Genomic DNA, 16,175 nt, shown 5'->3' with positions numbered 1-16,175 from the left:
GCTGCAAAAAAATGGAACATTTTCATGAAAAGATTTCTGCTTCAAAAAAGTTGAAAATTTACATGAAAAGATTTCGACTTCAAAAAAGTCTAAGATTTTCATGAAAAGATTTCTGCTTCAAAAAAGTTGAAAATTTTCATGAAAAGATTTCGGCTTCAAAAAGTTGAACATTTTCATGAAAAGATTTCGGTTTCAAAAAGTTGAAAATTTTCATGAAAAGATCTCGGCTTCAAAAAAGTTGAACATTTTCATGAAGTATTTCGTCTTCAAAAAAGTTGAATATCTTCATGAAAAGATTTCTGCTTCAAAAAAGTTGAAAATTAACATGAAAACATTTCGACTTCAAAAAAGTCTAAGATTTTCATGAATAGATATCTGCTTCAAAAAAGTTGAAAATTTTCATGAAAAGATTTCGGCTTCAAAAAAGTTGAAAATTTTCATGAAGTATTTCGGCTGCAAAAAAGTCTAAAATTTTCATGAAAAGATTTATGCTTCAAAAAAGATGAAAATTTTCATGAAAAGATTTCGGCTTCAAAAAGTTGAAAATTTTCATGAAAAGATTTCGGCTTCAAAAAAGTTGACCATTTTCATGAAAAGATTTCGGCTTCAAAAAAGTTGAAAATTTTCATGAAAAGATTTCTGCTTCAAAAAAGTTGAAAATTTTCATGACAGGATTTTGGCTTCAAAAAGTTTGAAAACTTTCATGAACTATTTCGACTTCAAAAAAGTCGAAGATTTTCATGAAAAGATTTCGGCATCAAAAAAGTTGAAAATTTTCATGAAGTATTTCGGCTGCAAAAAAATGGAACATTTTCATGAAAAGATTTCTGCTTCAAAAAAGTTGAAAATTTACATGAAAAGATTTCGACTTCAAAAAAGTCTAAGATTTTCATGAAAAGATTTCTGCTTCAAAAAAGTTGAAAATTTTCATGAAAAGATTTCGGCTTCAAAAAGTTGAAAATTTTCATGAAAAGATTTCGGCTTCAAAAAGTTGAAAATTTTCATGAAAAGATTTCGGCTTCAAAAAGTTGACCATTTTCATAAAAAGATTTCGGCTTCAAAAAAGTTGACCATTTTCATGAAAAGATTTCTGCTTCAAAAAAGTTGAAAATTTTCATGACAGGATTTTGGCTTCAAAAAGGTTGAAAACTTTCATGAACTATTTCGACTTCAAAAAAGTCGAACATTTTCATGAAAAGATTTCGGCTTAAAAAGTTGAAAATTTTCATGAAAAGATTTCGGCTTCAAAAAAGTTGAAAATTTTCATGAAGTATTTCGGCTTCAAAAAAATGGAACATTTTCATGAAAAGATTTCGGCTTCAAAAAAGTTGAAAATTTTCATGAAAAGATTTTGGTTTCAAAAAAGTTGAACATTTTCATGAAAAGATTTCTGCTTCAAAAAGTTGAAAATTTTCATGAAAAGATTTTGGTTTCAAAAAGTTGAAAATTTTCATGAAAAGATCTCGTTTTCAAAAAAGTTGAACATTTTCATGAAAAGATTTCTGCTTCAAAAAAGTTGAAAATTTTCATGAAGTATTTCGGCTTCAAAAAAACGGAACATTTTCATGAAAAGATTTCGGCTTCAAAAAAGTTAAAAATTTTCATGAAAAGATTTTGGTTTCAAAAAAGTTGAACATTTTCATGAAAAGATTTCTGCTTCAAAAAGTTGAAAATTTTCATGAAAAGATTTTGGTTTCAAAAAGTTGAAAATTTTCATGAAAAGATCTCGTTTTCAAAAAAGTTGAACATTTTCATGAAAATATTTCTGCTTCAAAAAAGTTGAAAATTTTCATGAAGTATTTCGGCTTCAAAAAAATGGAACATTTTCATGAAAAGATTTCGGCTTCAAAAAACTTGAACATTTTCATGAAAAGATTTCTGCTTCAAAAAAGTTGAAAATTTACATGAAAAGATTTCGACTTCAAAAAAGTTTAAGATTTTCATGAAAAGATTTCTGCTTCAAAAAAGTTGAAAATTTTCATGAAAAGATATCTGCTTCAAAAAAGTTGAAAATTTTCATGAAAAGATTTCGGCTTCAAATAAGTTGAAAATTTTCATGAAAAGATTTCGGTTTCAAAAAGTTGAAAATTTTCATGAAAAGATCTCGGCTTCAAAAAAGTTGAACATTTTCATGAAGTATTTCGGCTTCAAAAAGTTGAACATTTTCATGAAAAGATTTCGGCTTCAAAAAAGTTGACCATTTTCATGAAAAGATTTCGGCTTCAAAAAAGTTGAAAATTTTCATGAAAAGATTTCGGTTTCAAAAAGTTGAAAATTTTCATGAAAAGATCTCGGCTTCAAAAAACTTGAACATTTTCATGAAAAGATTTCGGCTTCAAAAAAGTTGACCATTTTCATGAAAAGATTTCAGCTTCAAAAAAGTTGAAAATTTTCATGAAAAGATTTCGGTTTCAAAAAGTTGAAAATTTTCATGAAAAGATTTCGGCTTCAAAAAAGTTGAAAGTTTTCATGAAAAGATTTTGTTTTCAAAAAATTGAAAATTTTCATGAAAAGATTTCAGCTTCAAAAAGGTTGAAAACTTTCATGAACTATTTCGACTTCAAAAAAGTCCAAGATTTTCATGAAAAGATTTCGGTTTCAAAAAGTTGAAAATTTTCATGAAAAGATCTCGTTTTCAAAAAAGTTGAACATTTTCATGAAAAGATTTTTGTTTCAAAAAAGTTGAACATTTTCATGAAAAGATTTCTGCTTCAAAAAAGTTGAAAATTTTCATGAAAAGATTTTTGTTTCAAAAAAGTTGAACATTTTCATGAAAAGATTTCTGCTTCAAAAAAGTTGAAAATTTTCATGAAGTATTTCGGCTTCAAAAAAATGGAACATTTTCATGAAAAGATTTCGGCTTCAAATAAGTTGAAAATTTTCATGAAAAGATTTCGGTTTCAAAAAGTTGAAAATTTTCATGAAAAGATCTCGGCTTCAAAAAAGTTGAACATTTTCATGAAGTATTTCGGCTTCAAAAAGTTGAACATTTTCATGAAAAGATTTCGGCTTCAAAAAAGTTGACCATTTTCATGAAAAGATTTCGGTTTCAAAAAGTTGACCATTTTCATGAAAAGATTTCGGCTTCAAAAAAGTTGAACATTTTCATGAAAAGATTTCGGTTTCAAAAAGTTGAAAATTTTCATGAAAAGATTTTGTTTTCAAAAAGTTGAAAATTTTCATGAAAAGATTTCAGCTTCAAAAAGGTTGAAAACTTTCATGAACTATTTCGACTTCAAAAAAGTCGAAGATTTTCATGAAAAGATTTCGGCTTCAAAAAAGTTGAAAATTTTCATGAAAAGATTTCGGCTTCAAAAAGTTGAACATTTTCATGAAAAGATTTCTGCTTCAAAAAAGTTGAAAATTTTCATGAAAAGATTTTTGTTTCAAAAAAGTTGAACATTTTCATGAAAAGATTTCTGCTTCAAAAAAGTTGAAAATTTTCATGAAGTATTTCGGCTTCAAAAAAATGGAACATTTTCATGAAAAGATTTCGGCTTCAAAAAAGTTGAACATTTTCATGGAAAGATTTCGGCTTCAAAAAAGTTGAACATTTTCATGAAAAGATTTCTGCTTCAAAAAGTTGAACATTTTCATGAAAATATTTTGGTTTCAAAAAGTTGAAAGTTTTCATGAAAAGATCTCGTTTTCAAAAAAGTTGAACATTTTCATGAAAAGATTTCTGCTTCAAAAAAGTTGAAAATTTTCATGAAGTATTTCGGCTTCAAAAAAATGGAACATTTTCATGAAAAGATTTCGGCTTCAAAAAACTTGAACATTTTCATGAAAAGATTTCTGCTTCAAAAAAGTTGAAAATTTACATGAAAAGATTTCGACTTCAAAAAAGTTTAAGATTTTCATGAAAAGATTTCTGCTTCAAAAAAGTTGAAAATTTTCATGAAAAGATATCTGCTTCAAAAAAGTTGAAAATTTTCATGAAAAGATTTCGGCTTCAAATAAGTTGAAAATTTTCATGAAAAGATTTCGGCTTAAAAAGTTGAACATTTTCATGAAAAGATTTCGGTTTCAAAAAGTTGAAAATTTTCATGAAAAGATCTCGGCTTCAAAAAAGTTGAACATTTTCATGAAGTATTTCGGCTTCAAAAAGTTGAACATTTTCATGAAAAGATTTCGGCTTCAAAAAAGTTGACCATTTTCATGAAAAGATTTCGGTTTCAAAAAGTTGAACATTTTCATGAAAAGATTTCGGCTTCAAAAAAGTTGACCATTTTCATGAAAAGATTTCGGCTTCAAAAAAGTTGAAAATTTTCATGAAAAGATTTCGGTTTCAAAAAGTTGAAAATTTTCATGAAAAGATTTCGGCTTCAAAAAAGTTGAAAATTTTCATGAAAAGATTTTGTTTTCAAAAAGTTGAAAATTTTCATGAAAAGATTTCAGCTTCAAAAAGGTTGAAAACTTTCATGAACTATTTCGACTTCAAAAAAGTCGAAGATTTTCATGAAAAGATTTCGGCTTCAAAAAAGTTGAAAATTTTCATGAAAAGATTTCGGCTTCAAAAAGTTGAAAATTTTCATGAAAAGATTTCGGCTTCAAAAAGTTGATCATTTTCATAAAAAGATTTCGGCTTCAAAAAAGTTGAACATTTTCATGAAAAGATTTCGGTTTCAAAAAGTTGAAAATTTTCATGAAAAGATTTCGGCTTCAAAAAAGTTGACCATTTTCATGAAAAGATTTCGGTTTCAAAAAGTTGAAAATTTTTATGAAAAGATTTCGGCTTCAAAAAAGTTGAAAATTTTCATGAAGTATTTCGGCTTCAAAAAAATGGAACATTTTCATGAAAAGATTTCGGCTTCAAAAAAGTTGAACATTTTCATGAAAAGATTTTGGTTTCAAAAAAGTTGAACATTTTCATGAAAAGATTTCTGCTTCAAAAAGTTAAAAATTTTCATGAAAAGATATCTGCTTCAAAAAAGTTGAAAATTTTCATGAAAAGATTTCGGCTTCAAAAAAGTTGAAAATTTTCATGAAAAGATTTCGGTTTCAAAAAGTTGAATATTTTCATGAAAAGATTTTGGTTTCAAAAAAGTGGAAAATTTTCATGAAAAGATTTCGGTTTCAAAAAGTTGAAAATTTTCATGAAAAGATTTCGGTTTCAAAAAGTTGAAAATTTTCATGAAAAGATCTCGTTTTCAAAAAAGTTGAACATTTTCATGAAAAGATTTCGGCTTCAAAAAAGTTGAAAATTTTCATGAAAAGATTTTTGTTTCAAAAAAGTTGAACATTTTCATGAAAAGATTTCTGCTTCAAAAAAGTTGAAAATTTTCATGAAGTATTTCGGCTTCAAAAAAATGGAACATTTTCATGAAAAGATTTCGGCTTCAAAAAAGTTGACCATTTTCATGAAAAGATTTCGGCTTCAAAAAAGTTGAAAATTTTCATGAAAAGATTTCGGTTTCAAAAAGTTGAAAATTTTCATGAAAAGATTTCTGCTTCAAAAAAGTTGAAAATTTTCATGACAGGATTTTGGCTTCAAAAATAGTTGAAAACTTTCATGAACTATTTCGACTTCAAAAAAGTCGAAGATTTTCATGAAAAGATTTCGGCTTCAAAAAAGTTGACCATTTTCATGAAAAGATTTCGGTTTCAAAAAAGTTGAAAATTTTCATGAAAAGATTTCGGTTTCAAAAAGTTGAATATTTTCATGAAAAGATTTTGGTTTCAAAAAAGTGGAACATTTTCATGAAAAGATTTCTGCTTCAAAAAGTTGAAAATTTTCATGAAAAGATTTCGGTTTCAAAAAGTTGAAAATTTTCATGAAAAGATCTCGTTTTCAAAAAAGTTGAACATTTTCATGAAAAGATTTCGGCTTCAAAAAAGTTGAAAATTTTCATGAAAAGATTTTTGTTTCAAAAAAGTTGAACATTTTCATGAAAAGATTTCTGCTTCAAAAAAGTTGAAAATTTTCATGAAGTATTTCGGCTTCAAAAAAATGGAACATTTTCATGAAAAGATTTCGGCTTCAAAAAAGTTGAACATTTTCATGAAAAGATTTCTGCTTCAAAAAGTTAAAAATTTTCATGAAAAGATTTTGGTTTCAAAAAGTTGAAAATTTTCATGAAAAGATCTCGTTTTCAAAAAAGTTGAACATTTTCATGAAAAGATTTCTGCTTCAAAAAAGTTGAAAATTTTCATGAAGTATTTCGGCTTCAAAAAAATGGAACATTTTCATGAAAAGATTTCGGCTTCAAAAAAGTTGAAAATTTTCATGAAAAGATTTCGGTTTCAAAAAAGTTGAAAATTTTCATGAAAAGATTTTTGTTTCAAAAAAGTTGAAAATTTTCATGAAAAGATTTCTGCTTCAAAAAAGTTGAAAATTTTCATGAAGTATTTCGGCTTCAAAAAAATGGAACATTTTCATGAAAAGATTTCGGTTTCAAAAAGTTGAACATTTTCATGAAAAGATTTCGGCTTCAAAAAAGTTGAACATTTTCATGAAAAGATTTCTGCTTCAAAAAAGTTGAAAATTTTCATGACAGGATTTTAGCTTTAAAAAAGGTAAAAATTTTCATGAAGTATTTCGGCTTCAAAAAGGTTGAAAACTTTCATCAACTATTTCGGCTTCAAAAAAGTTGAAGATTTTCATGAAAAGATTTCTGCTTCAAAAAAGTTGAACATTTTCATGAAAAGATTTCTGCTTCAAAAAAGTTGAAAATTTACATGAAAAGATTTCGACTTCAAAAAAGTCTAAGATTTTCATGAAAAGATTTCTGCTTCAAAAAAGTTGAAAATTTTCATGAAGTATTTCGGCTTCAAAAAAATGGAACATTTTCATGAAAAGATTTCTGCTTCAAAAAAGTTGAAAATTTACATGAAAAGATTTCGACTTCAAAAAAGTTGAAAATTTTCATGAAGTATTTCGGCTTCAAAAAAATGGAACATTTTCATGAAAAGATTTCGGCTTCAAAAAAGTTGAAAATTTTCATGAAAAGATTTAGACTTCAAAAAAGTTGAATATTTAAATCAAGTATTTCGACTTCAAAAAAGTCGAAGATTTTCATGAAAAGATTTCTGCTTCAAAAAAGTTGAAAATTTTCATGAAAAGATTTCTGCTTCAAAAAAGTTGAAAATTTTCATGAAAAGATTTCGGCTTCAAAAAAGTTGAAGATTTTCATGAAAAGATTTCGACTTCAAAAAAGTTGAAAATTTTCATGAAAAGATTTAGACTTCAAAAAAGTTGAATATTTTCATCTAGTATTTCGGCTTCAAAAAAGTCCAAGATTTTCATGAAAAGATTTCTGCTTCAAAAAAGTTGAAAATTTTTATCAAGTATTTCGGCTTCAAAAAAATGGAACATTTTCATGAAAAGATTTCGGCTTAAAAAAAGTTGAAGATTTACATGAAAAGATTTAGACTTCAAAAAAGTCTAAGATTTTCATGAAAAGATTTCTGCTTCAAAAAAGTTGAAAATTTACATGAAAAGATTTCTACTTCAAAAAAGTCTAAGATTTTCATGAAAAGATTTCGGCTTCAAAAAAGTTGAAAAGTTTCATGAAAAGATTTCGGCTTCAAAAAAGTTGAAAATTTTCATGAAAACATTTCGGCTTCAAAAAAGTTGAACATTTTCATGAAAAGATTTCGGCTTCAAAAAAGTTGAAAATTTTCATGAAAAGATCTCAGCTTCAAAAAAGTTGACCATTTTCATGAAAAGATTTCGGCTTCAAAAAAGTTGAAAATTTTCATGAAGTATTTCGGCTTCAAAAAAGTTGAAAATTTTCATGAATTATTTCGGCTTCAAAAAAATGGAACATTTTCATGAAAAGATTTCTGCTTCAAAAAAGTTGAAAATTTACATGTAAAGATTTCGACTTCAAAAAAGTCTAAGATTTTCATGAAAAGATTTCTGCTTCAAAAAAGTTGAAAATTTTCATGAAAAGATCTCAGCTTCAAAAAAGTTGAACATTTTCATGAAAAGATTTCGGCTTCAAAAAAGTTGAAAATTTTCATGAAAAGATTTCGGCTTCAAAAAAGTTGAACATTTTCATGAAAAGATTTCGGCTTCAAAAAAGTTGAAAATTTTCATGAAGTATTTCGGCTTCAAAAAAGTTGAACATTTTCATGAATTATTTCGGCTTCAAAAAAATGGAACATTTTCATGAAAAGATTTCTGCTTCAAAAAAGTTGAAAATTTACATGTAAAGATTTCGACTTCAAAAAAGTCTAAGATTTTCATGAAAAGATTTCTGCTTCAAAAAAGTTGAAAATTTTCATGAAAAGATTTCGGCTTCAAAAAGTTGAAAATTTTCATGAAAAGATTTCGGCTTCAAAAAAGTCTAAGATTTTCATGAAAAGATTTCTGCTTCAAAAAAGTTGAAAATTTTCATGACAGGATATTGGCTTCAAAAAGGTTGAAAACTTTCATGAACTATTTCGGCTTCAAAAAAGTTGAAAATTTTCATGAAGTATTTCGGCTTCAAAAAAATGGAACATTTTCATGAAAAGATTTCTCCTTCAAAAAAGTTGAAAATTTTCATGAAAAGATTTCGGCTTCAAAAAGTTGAAAATTTTCATGAAAAGATTTCAGCTTCAAAAAAGTTGACCATTTTCATGAAAAGATTTCGGCTTCAAAAAAGTTGAAAATTTTCATGAAAAGATTTCGGCTTCAAAAAAGTTGAAAATTTTCATGAAGTATTTCGGCTTCAAAAAAATGTAACATTTTCATGAAAAGATTTCGGCTTCAAAAAAGTTGAAAATTTTCATGAAGTATTTCGGCTTCAAAAAAATGGAACATTTTCATGAAAAGATTTCTGCTTCAAAAAAGTTGAAAATTTACATGAAAAGATTTCGACTTCAAAAAAGTCTAAAATTTTCATGAAGTATTTCGGCCTCAAAAAAATGGAACATTTTCATGAAAAGATTTCGGCTTCAAAAAAGTTGAAAATTTTCATGAAAAGATTTCTGCTTCAAAAAAGTTGAAAATTTACATGAAAAGATTTCGACTTCAAAAAAGTCTAAGATTTTCATGAAAAGATTTCGGCTTCAAAAACGTTGACCATTTTCATGAAAAGATTTCGGCTTCAAAAAAGTTGAAAATTTTCATGAAAAGATCTCAGCTTCAAAAAAGTTGAACATTTTCATGAAAAGATTTCGGCTTCAAAAAAGTTGAAAATTTTCATGAAAAGATTTCGGCTTCAAAAAAGTTGAACATTTTCATGAAAAGATTTCGACTTCAAAAAGTTGACCATTTTCATGAAAAGATTTCGGCTTCAAAAAAGTTGACCATTTTCATGAAAAGATTTCGGCTTCAAAAAAGTTGAAAATTTTCATGAAAAGATTTCTACTTCAAAAAAGTCTAAGATTTTCATGAAAAGATTTCTGCTTCAAAAATGTTGAAAATTTTCATGAAAAGATTTCGGCTTCAAAAAGTTGAAAATTTTCATGAAAAGATTTCGGCTTCAAAAAGTTGACCATTTTCATGAAAAGATTTCGGCTTCAAAAAAGTTGAAAATTTTCATGAAAAGATTTCGGTTTCAAAAAGTTGAAAATTTTCATGAAAAGATCTCGGCTTCAAAAAAGTTGAACATTTTCATGAAAAGGTTTCGGCTTCAAAAAAGTTGAAAATTTTCATGAAAAGATCTCGGCTTCAAAAAAGTTGAAAATTTTCATGAAAAGATTTCGGCTTCAAAAAAGTTGAAAATTTTCATGAAAAGATTTCGGTTTCAAAAAGTTGAAAATTTTCATGAAAAGATTTCGGCTTCAAAAAGTTGACCATTTTCATGAAAAGATTTCTGCTTCAAAAATGTTGAAAATTTTCATGAAAAGATTTCGGCTTCAAAAAGTTGACCATTTTCATGAAAAGATTTCGGCTTCAAAAAAGTTGAAAACTTTCATGAACTATTTCGGCTTCAAAAAAGTTGAAAATTTTCATGAAGTATTTCGGCTTCAAAAAAATGGAACATTTTCATGAAAAGATTTCTCCTTCAAAAAAGTTGAAAATTTTCATGAAAAGATTTCGGCTTCAAAAAGTTGAAAATTTTCATGAAAAGATTTCAGCTTCAAAAAAGTTGACCATTTTCATGAAAAGATTTCGGCTTCAAAAAAGTTGAAAATTTTCATGAAGTATTTCGGCTTCAAAAAAGTTGAAAATATTCATGAAGTATTTCGGCTTCAAAAAAATGGAACATTTTCATGAAAAGATTTCGGCTTCAAAAAAGATGAAAATTTTCATGAAAAGATTTCGACTTCAAAAAAGTCTAAGATTTTCATGAAAAGATTTCTGCTTCAAAAAAGTTGAAAATTTTCATGAAAAGATTTCGGCTTCAAAAAGTTGAAAATTTTCATGAAAAGATTTCGACTTCAAAAAGTTGACCATTTTCATGAAAAGATTTCGGCTTCAAAAAAGTTGACCATTTTCATGAAAAGATTTCGGCTTCAAAAAGTTGACCATTTTCATGAAAAGATTTCGGCTTCAAAAAAGTTGAAAATTTTCATGAAAAGATTTCGGTTTCAAAAAGTTGAAAATTTTCATGAAAAGATTTCTGCTTCAAAAAAGTTGAAAATTTTCATGACAGGATATTGGCTTCAAAAAGGTTGAAAACTTTCATGAACTATTTCGGCTTCAAAAAAGTTGAAAATTTTCATGAAGTATTTCGGCTTCAAAAAAATGGAACATTTTCATGAAAAGATTTCTCCTTCAAAAAAGTTGAAAATTTTCATGAAAAGATTTCGGCTTCAAAAAGTTGAACATTTTCATGAAAAGATTTCAGCTTCAAAAAAGTTGACCATTTTCATGAAAAGATTTCGGCTTCAAAAAAGTTGAAAATTTTCATGAAAAGATTTCGGCTTCAAAAAAGTTGAAAATTTTCATGAAGTATTTCGGCTTCAAAAAAATGTAACATTTTCATGAAAAGATTTCGGCTTCAAAAAAGTTGAAAATTTTCATGAAGTATTTCGGCTTCAAAAAAATGGAACATTTTCATGAAAAGATTTCTGCTTCAAAAAAGTTGAAAATTTACATGAAAAGATTTCGACTTCAAAAAAGTCTAAAATTTTCATGAAGTATTTCGGCCTCAAAAAAATGGAACATTTTCATGAAAAGATTTCGGCTTCAAAAAAGTTGAAAATTTTCATGAAAAGATTTCTGCTTCAAAAAAGTTGAAAATTTACATGAAAAGATTTCGACTTCAAAAAAGTCTAAGATTTTCATGAAAAGATTTCGGCTTCAAAAACGTTGACCATTTTCATGAAAAGATTTCGGCTTCAAAAAAGTTGAAAATTTTCATGAAAAGATTTCGGTTTCAAAAAGTTGAAAATTTTCATGAAAAGATCTCGGCTTCAAAAAAGTTGAACATTTTCATGAAAAGATTTCGGCTTCAAAAAAGTGGAAAATTTTCATGAAAAGATCTCAGCTTCAAAAAAGTTGAACATTTTCATGAAAAGATTTCGGCTTCAAAAAAGTTGAAAATTTTCATGAAAAGATTTCTGCTTCAAAAAAGTTGAACATTTTCATGAAAAGATTTCGGCTTCAAAAAAGTTGAAAATTTTCATGAAGTATTTCGGCTTCAAAAAAGTTGAAAATTTTCATGAAGTATTTCGGCTTCAAAAAAATGGAACATTTTCATGAAAAGATTTCGGCTTCAAAAAAGATGAAAATTTTCATGAAAAGATTTCGACTTCAAAAAAGTCTAAGATTTTCATGAAAAGATTTCGGCTTCAAAAAAGTTGAAAATTTTCATGAAAAGATTTCGACTTCAAAAAGTTGACCATTTTCATGAAAAGATTTCGGCTTCAAAAAAGTTGACCATTTTCATGAAAAGATTTCGGCTTCAAAAAAGTTGAAAATTTTCATGAAAAGATTTCTACTTCAAAAAAGTCTAAGATTTTCATGAAAAGATTTCTGCTTCAAAAATGTTGAAAATTTTCATGAAAAGATTTCGGCTTCAAAAAGTTGAAAATTTTCATGAAAAGATTTCGGCTTCAAAAAGTTGACCATTTTCATGAAAAGATTTCGGCTTCAAAAAAGTTGAAAATTTTCATGAAAAGATTTCGGTTTCAAAAAGTTGAAAATTTTCATGAAAAGATCTCGGCTTCAAAAAAGTTGAACATTTTCATGAAAAGGTTTCGGCTTCAAAAAAGTTGAAAATTTTCATGAAAAGATCTCGGCTTCAAAAAAGTTGAAAATTTTCATGAAAAGATTTCGGCTTCAAAAAATTTGAAAATTTTCATGAAAAGATTTCGGTTTCAAAAAGTTGAAAATTTTCATGACAAGATTTCGGCTTCAAAAAGTTGACCATTTTCATGAAAAGATTTCTGCTTCAAAAATGTTGAAAATTTTCATGAAAAGATTTCGGCTTCAAAAAGTTGACCATTTTCATGAAAAGATTTCGGCTTCAAAAAAGTTGAAAACTTTCATGAACTATTTCGGCTTCAAAAAAGTTGAAAATTTTCATGAAGTATTTCGGCTTCAAAAAAATGGAACATTTTCATGAAAAGATTTCTCCTTCAAAAAAGTTGAAAATTTTCATGAAAAGATTTCGGCTTCAAAAAGTTGAAAATTTTCATGAAAAGATTTCAGCTTCAAAAAAGTTGACCATTTTCATGAAAAGATTTCGGCTTCAAAAAAGTTGAAAATTTTCATGAAGTATTTCGGCTTCAAAAAAGTTGAAAATATTCATGAAGTATTTCGGCTTCAAAAAAATGGAACATTTTCATGAAAAGATTTCGGCTTCAAAAAAGATGAAAATTTTCATGAAAAGATTTCGACTTCAAAAAAGTCTAAGATTTTCATGAAAAGATTTCTGCTTCAAAAAAGTTGAAAATTTTCATGAAAAGATTTCGGCTTCAAAAAGTTGAAAATTTTCATGAAAAGATTTCGACTTCAAAAAGTTGACCATTTTCATGAAAAGATTTCGGCTTCAAAAAAGTTGACCATTTTCATGAAAAGATTTCGGCTTCAAAAAGTTGACCATTTTCATGAAAAGATTTCGGCTTCAAAAAAGTTGAAAATTTTCATGAAAAGATTTCGGTTTCAAAAAGTTGAAAATTTTCATGAAAAGATTTCTGCTTCAAAAAAGTTGAAAATTTTCATGACAGGATATTGGCTTCAAAAAGGTTGAAAACTTTCATGAACTATTTCGGCTTCAAAAAAGTTGAAAATTTTCATGAAGTATTTCGGCTTCAAAAAAATGGAACATTTTCATGAAAAGATTTCTGCTTCAAAAAAGTTGAAAATTTTCATGAAAAGATTTCGGCTTCAAAAAGTTGAAAATTTTCATGAAAAGATTTCGACTTCAAAAAGTTGACCATTTTCATGAAAAGATTTCGGCTTCAAAAAAGTTGACCATTTTCATGAAAAGATTTCGGCTTCAAAAAGTTGACCATTTTCATGAAAAGATTTCGGCTTCAAAAAAGTTGAAAATTTTCATGAAAAGATTTCGGTTTCAAAAAGTTGAAAATTTTCATGAAAAGATCTCAGCTTCAAAAAAGTTGAACATTTTCATGAAAAGATTTCGGCTTCAAAAAAGTTGAAAATTTTCATGAAAAGATTTCGGCTTCAAAAAAGTTGAACATTTTCATGAAAAGATTTCGGCTTCAAAAAAGTTGAAAATTTTCATGAAGTATTTCGGCTTCAAAAAAGTTGAACATTTTCATGAAAAGATTTCGGCTTCAAAAAAGTTGAAAATTTTCATGAAGTATTTCGGCTTCAAAAAGGTTGAAAATTTTCATGAAAAGATTTCTGCTTCAAAAAAGTTGAAAATTTTCATGAAAAGATTTCGGTTTCAAAAAAGTCTAAGATTTTCATGAAAAGATTTCGGCTTCAAAAAGTTGAAAATTTTCATGAAAAGATTTCGGCTTCAAAAACGTTGAAAATTTTCATGAAAAGATTTAGACTTCAAAAAAGTTGAATATTTTCATCTAGTATTTCGGCTTCAAAAAAGTCCAAGATTTTCATGAAAAGATTTCTGCTTCAAAAAAGTTGAAAATTTTTATCAAGTATTTCGGCTTCAAAAAAATGGAACATTTTCATGAAAAGATTTCGGCTTAAAAAAAGTTGAAGATTTACATGAAAAGATTTAGACTTCAAAAAAGTCTAAGATTTTCATGAAAAGATTTCTGCTTCAAAAAAGTTGAAAATTTACATGAAAAGATTTCGACTTCAAAAAAGTCTAAGATTTTCATGAAAAGATTTCGGCTTCAAAAAAGTTGAAAAGTTTCATGAAAAGATTTCGGCTTCAAAAAAGTTGAAAATTTTCATGAAAACATTTCGGCTTCAAAAAAGTTGAACATTTTCATGAAAAGATTTCGGCTTCAAAAAAGTTGAAAATTTTCATGAAAAGATCTCAGCTTCAAAAAAGTTGAACATTTTCATGAAAAGATTTCGGCTTCAAAAAAGTTGAAAATTTTCATGAAAAGATTTCGGCTTCAAAAAAGTTGAACATTTTCATGAAAAGATTTCGGCTTCAAAAAAGTTGAAAATTTTCATGAAGTATTTCGGCTTCAAAAAAGTTGAAAATTTTCATGAAAAGATTTCGGCTTCAAAAAAGTTGAACATTTTCATGAAAAGATTTCGGCTTCAAAAAAGTTGAACATTTTCATGAAAAGATTTCGGCTTCAAAAAAGTTGAAAATTTTCATGAAGTATTTCGGCTTCAAAAAAGTTGAAAATTTTCATGAATTATTTCGGCTTCAAAAAAATGGAACATTTTCATGAAAAGATTTCTGCTTCAAAAAAGTTGAAAATTTACATGTAAAGATTTCGACTTCAAAAAAGTCTAAGATTTTCATGAAAAGATTTCTGCTTCAAAAAAGTTGAAAATTTTCATGAAAAGATCTCAGCTTCAAAAAAGTTGAACATTTTCATGAAAAGATTTCGGCTTCAAAAAAGTTGAAAATTTTCATGAAAAGATTTCGGCTTCAAAAAAGTTGAACATTTTCATGAAAAGATTTCGGCTTCAAAAAAGTTGAAAATTTTCATGAAGTATTTCGGCTTCAAAAAAGTTGAAAATTTTCATGAATTATTTCGGCTTCAAAAAAATGGAACATTTTCATGAAAAGATTTCTGCTTCAAAAAAGTTGAAAATTTACATGTAAAGATTTCGACTTCAAAAAAGTCTAAGATTTTCATGAAAAGATTTCTGCTTCAAAAAAGTTGAAAATTTTCATGAAAAGATTTCGGCTTCAAAAAGTTGAAAATTTTCATGAAAAGATTTCGGCTTCAAAAAAGTCTAAGATTTTCATGAAAAGATTTCTGCTTCAAAAAAGTTGAAAATTTTCATGACAGGATATTGGCTTCAAAAAGGTTGAAAACTTTCATGAACTATTTCGGCTTCAAAAAAGTTGAAAATTTTCATGAAGTATTTCGGCTTCAAAAAAATGGAACATTTTCATGAAAAGATTTCTCCTTCAAAAAAGTTGAAAATTTTCATGAAAAGATTTCGGCTTCAAAAAGTTGAAAATTTTCATGAAAAGATTTCAGCTTCAAAAAAGTTGACCATTTTCATGAAAAGATTTCGGCTTCAAAAAAGTTGAAAATTTTCATGAAAAGATTTCGGCTTCAAAAAAGTTGAACATTTTCATGAAAAGATTTCGGCTTCAAAAAAGTTGAAAATTTTCATGAAGTATTTCGGCTTCAAAAAAGTTGAAAATTTTCATGAAGTATTTCGGCTTCAAAAAAATGGAACATTTTCATGAAAAGATTTCGGCTTCAAAAAAGATGAAAATTTTCATGAAAAGATTTCGACTTCAAAAAAGTCTAAGATTTTCATGAAAAGATTTCTGCTTCAAAAAAGTTGAAAATTTTCATGAAAAGATTTCGGCTTCAAAAAGTTGAAAATTTTCATGAAAAGATTTCGACTTCAAAAAGTTGACCATTTTCATGAAAAGATTTCGGCTTCAAAAAAGTTGACCATTTTCATGAAAAGATTTCGGCTTCAAAAAGTTGACCATTTTCATGAAAAGATTTCGGCTTCAAAAAAGTTGAAAATTTTCATGAAAAGATTTCGGTTTCAAAAAGTTGAAAATTTTCATGAAAAGATCTCAGCTTCAAAAAAGTTGAACATTTTCATGAAAAGATTTCGGCTTCAAAAAAGTTGAAAATTTTCATGAAAAGATTTCGGCTTCAAAAAAGTTGAACATTTTCATGAAAAGATTTCGGCTTCAAAAAAGTTGAAAATTTTCATGAAGTATTTCGGCTTCAAAAAAGTTGAACATTTTCATGAA

This window comes from Labrus bergylta, chromosome 13 (assembly GCF_963930695.1).
Source record: "Labrus bergylta chromosome 13, fLabBer1.1, whole genome shotgun sequence".
In the NCBI taxonomy this organism is placed as follows: Eukaryota; Metazoa; Chordata; class Actinopteri; order Labriformes; family Labridae; genus Labrus; species Labrus bergylta.
This window is presented reverse-complemented; position numbering follows the sequence as displayed.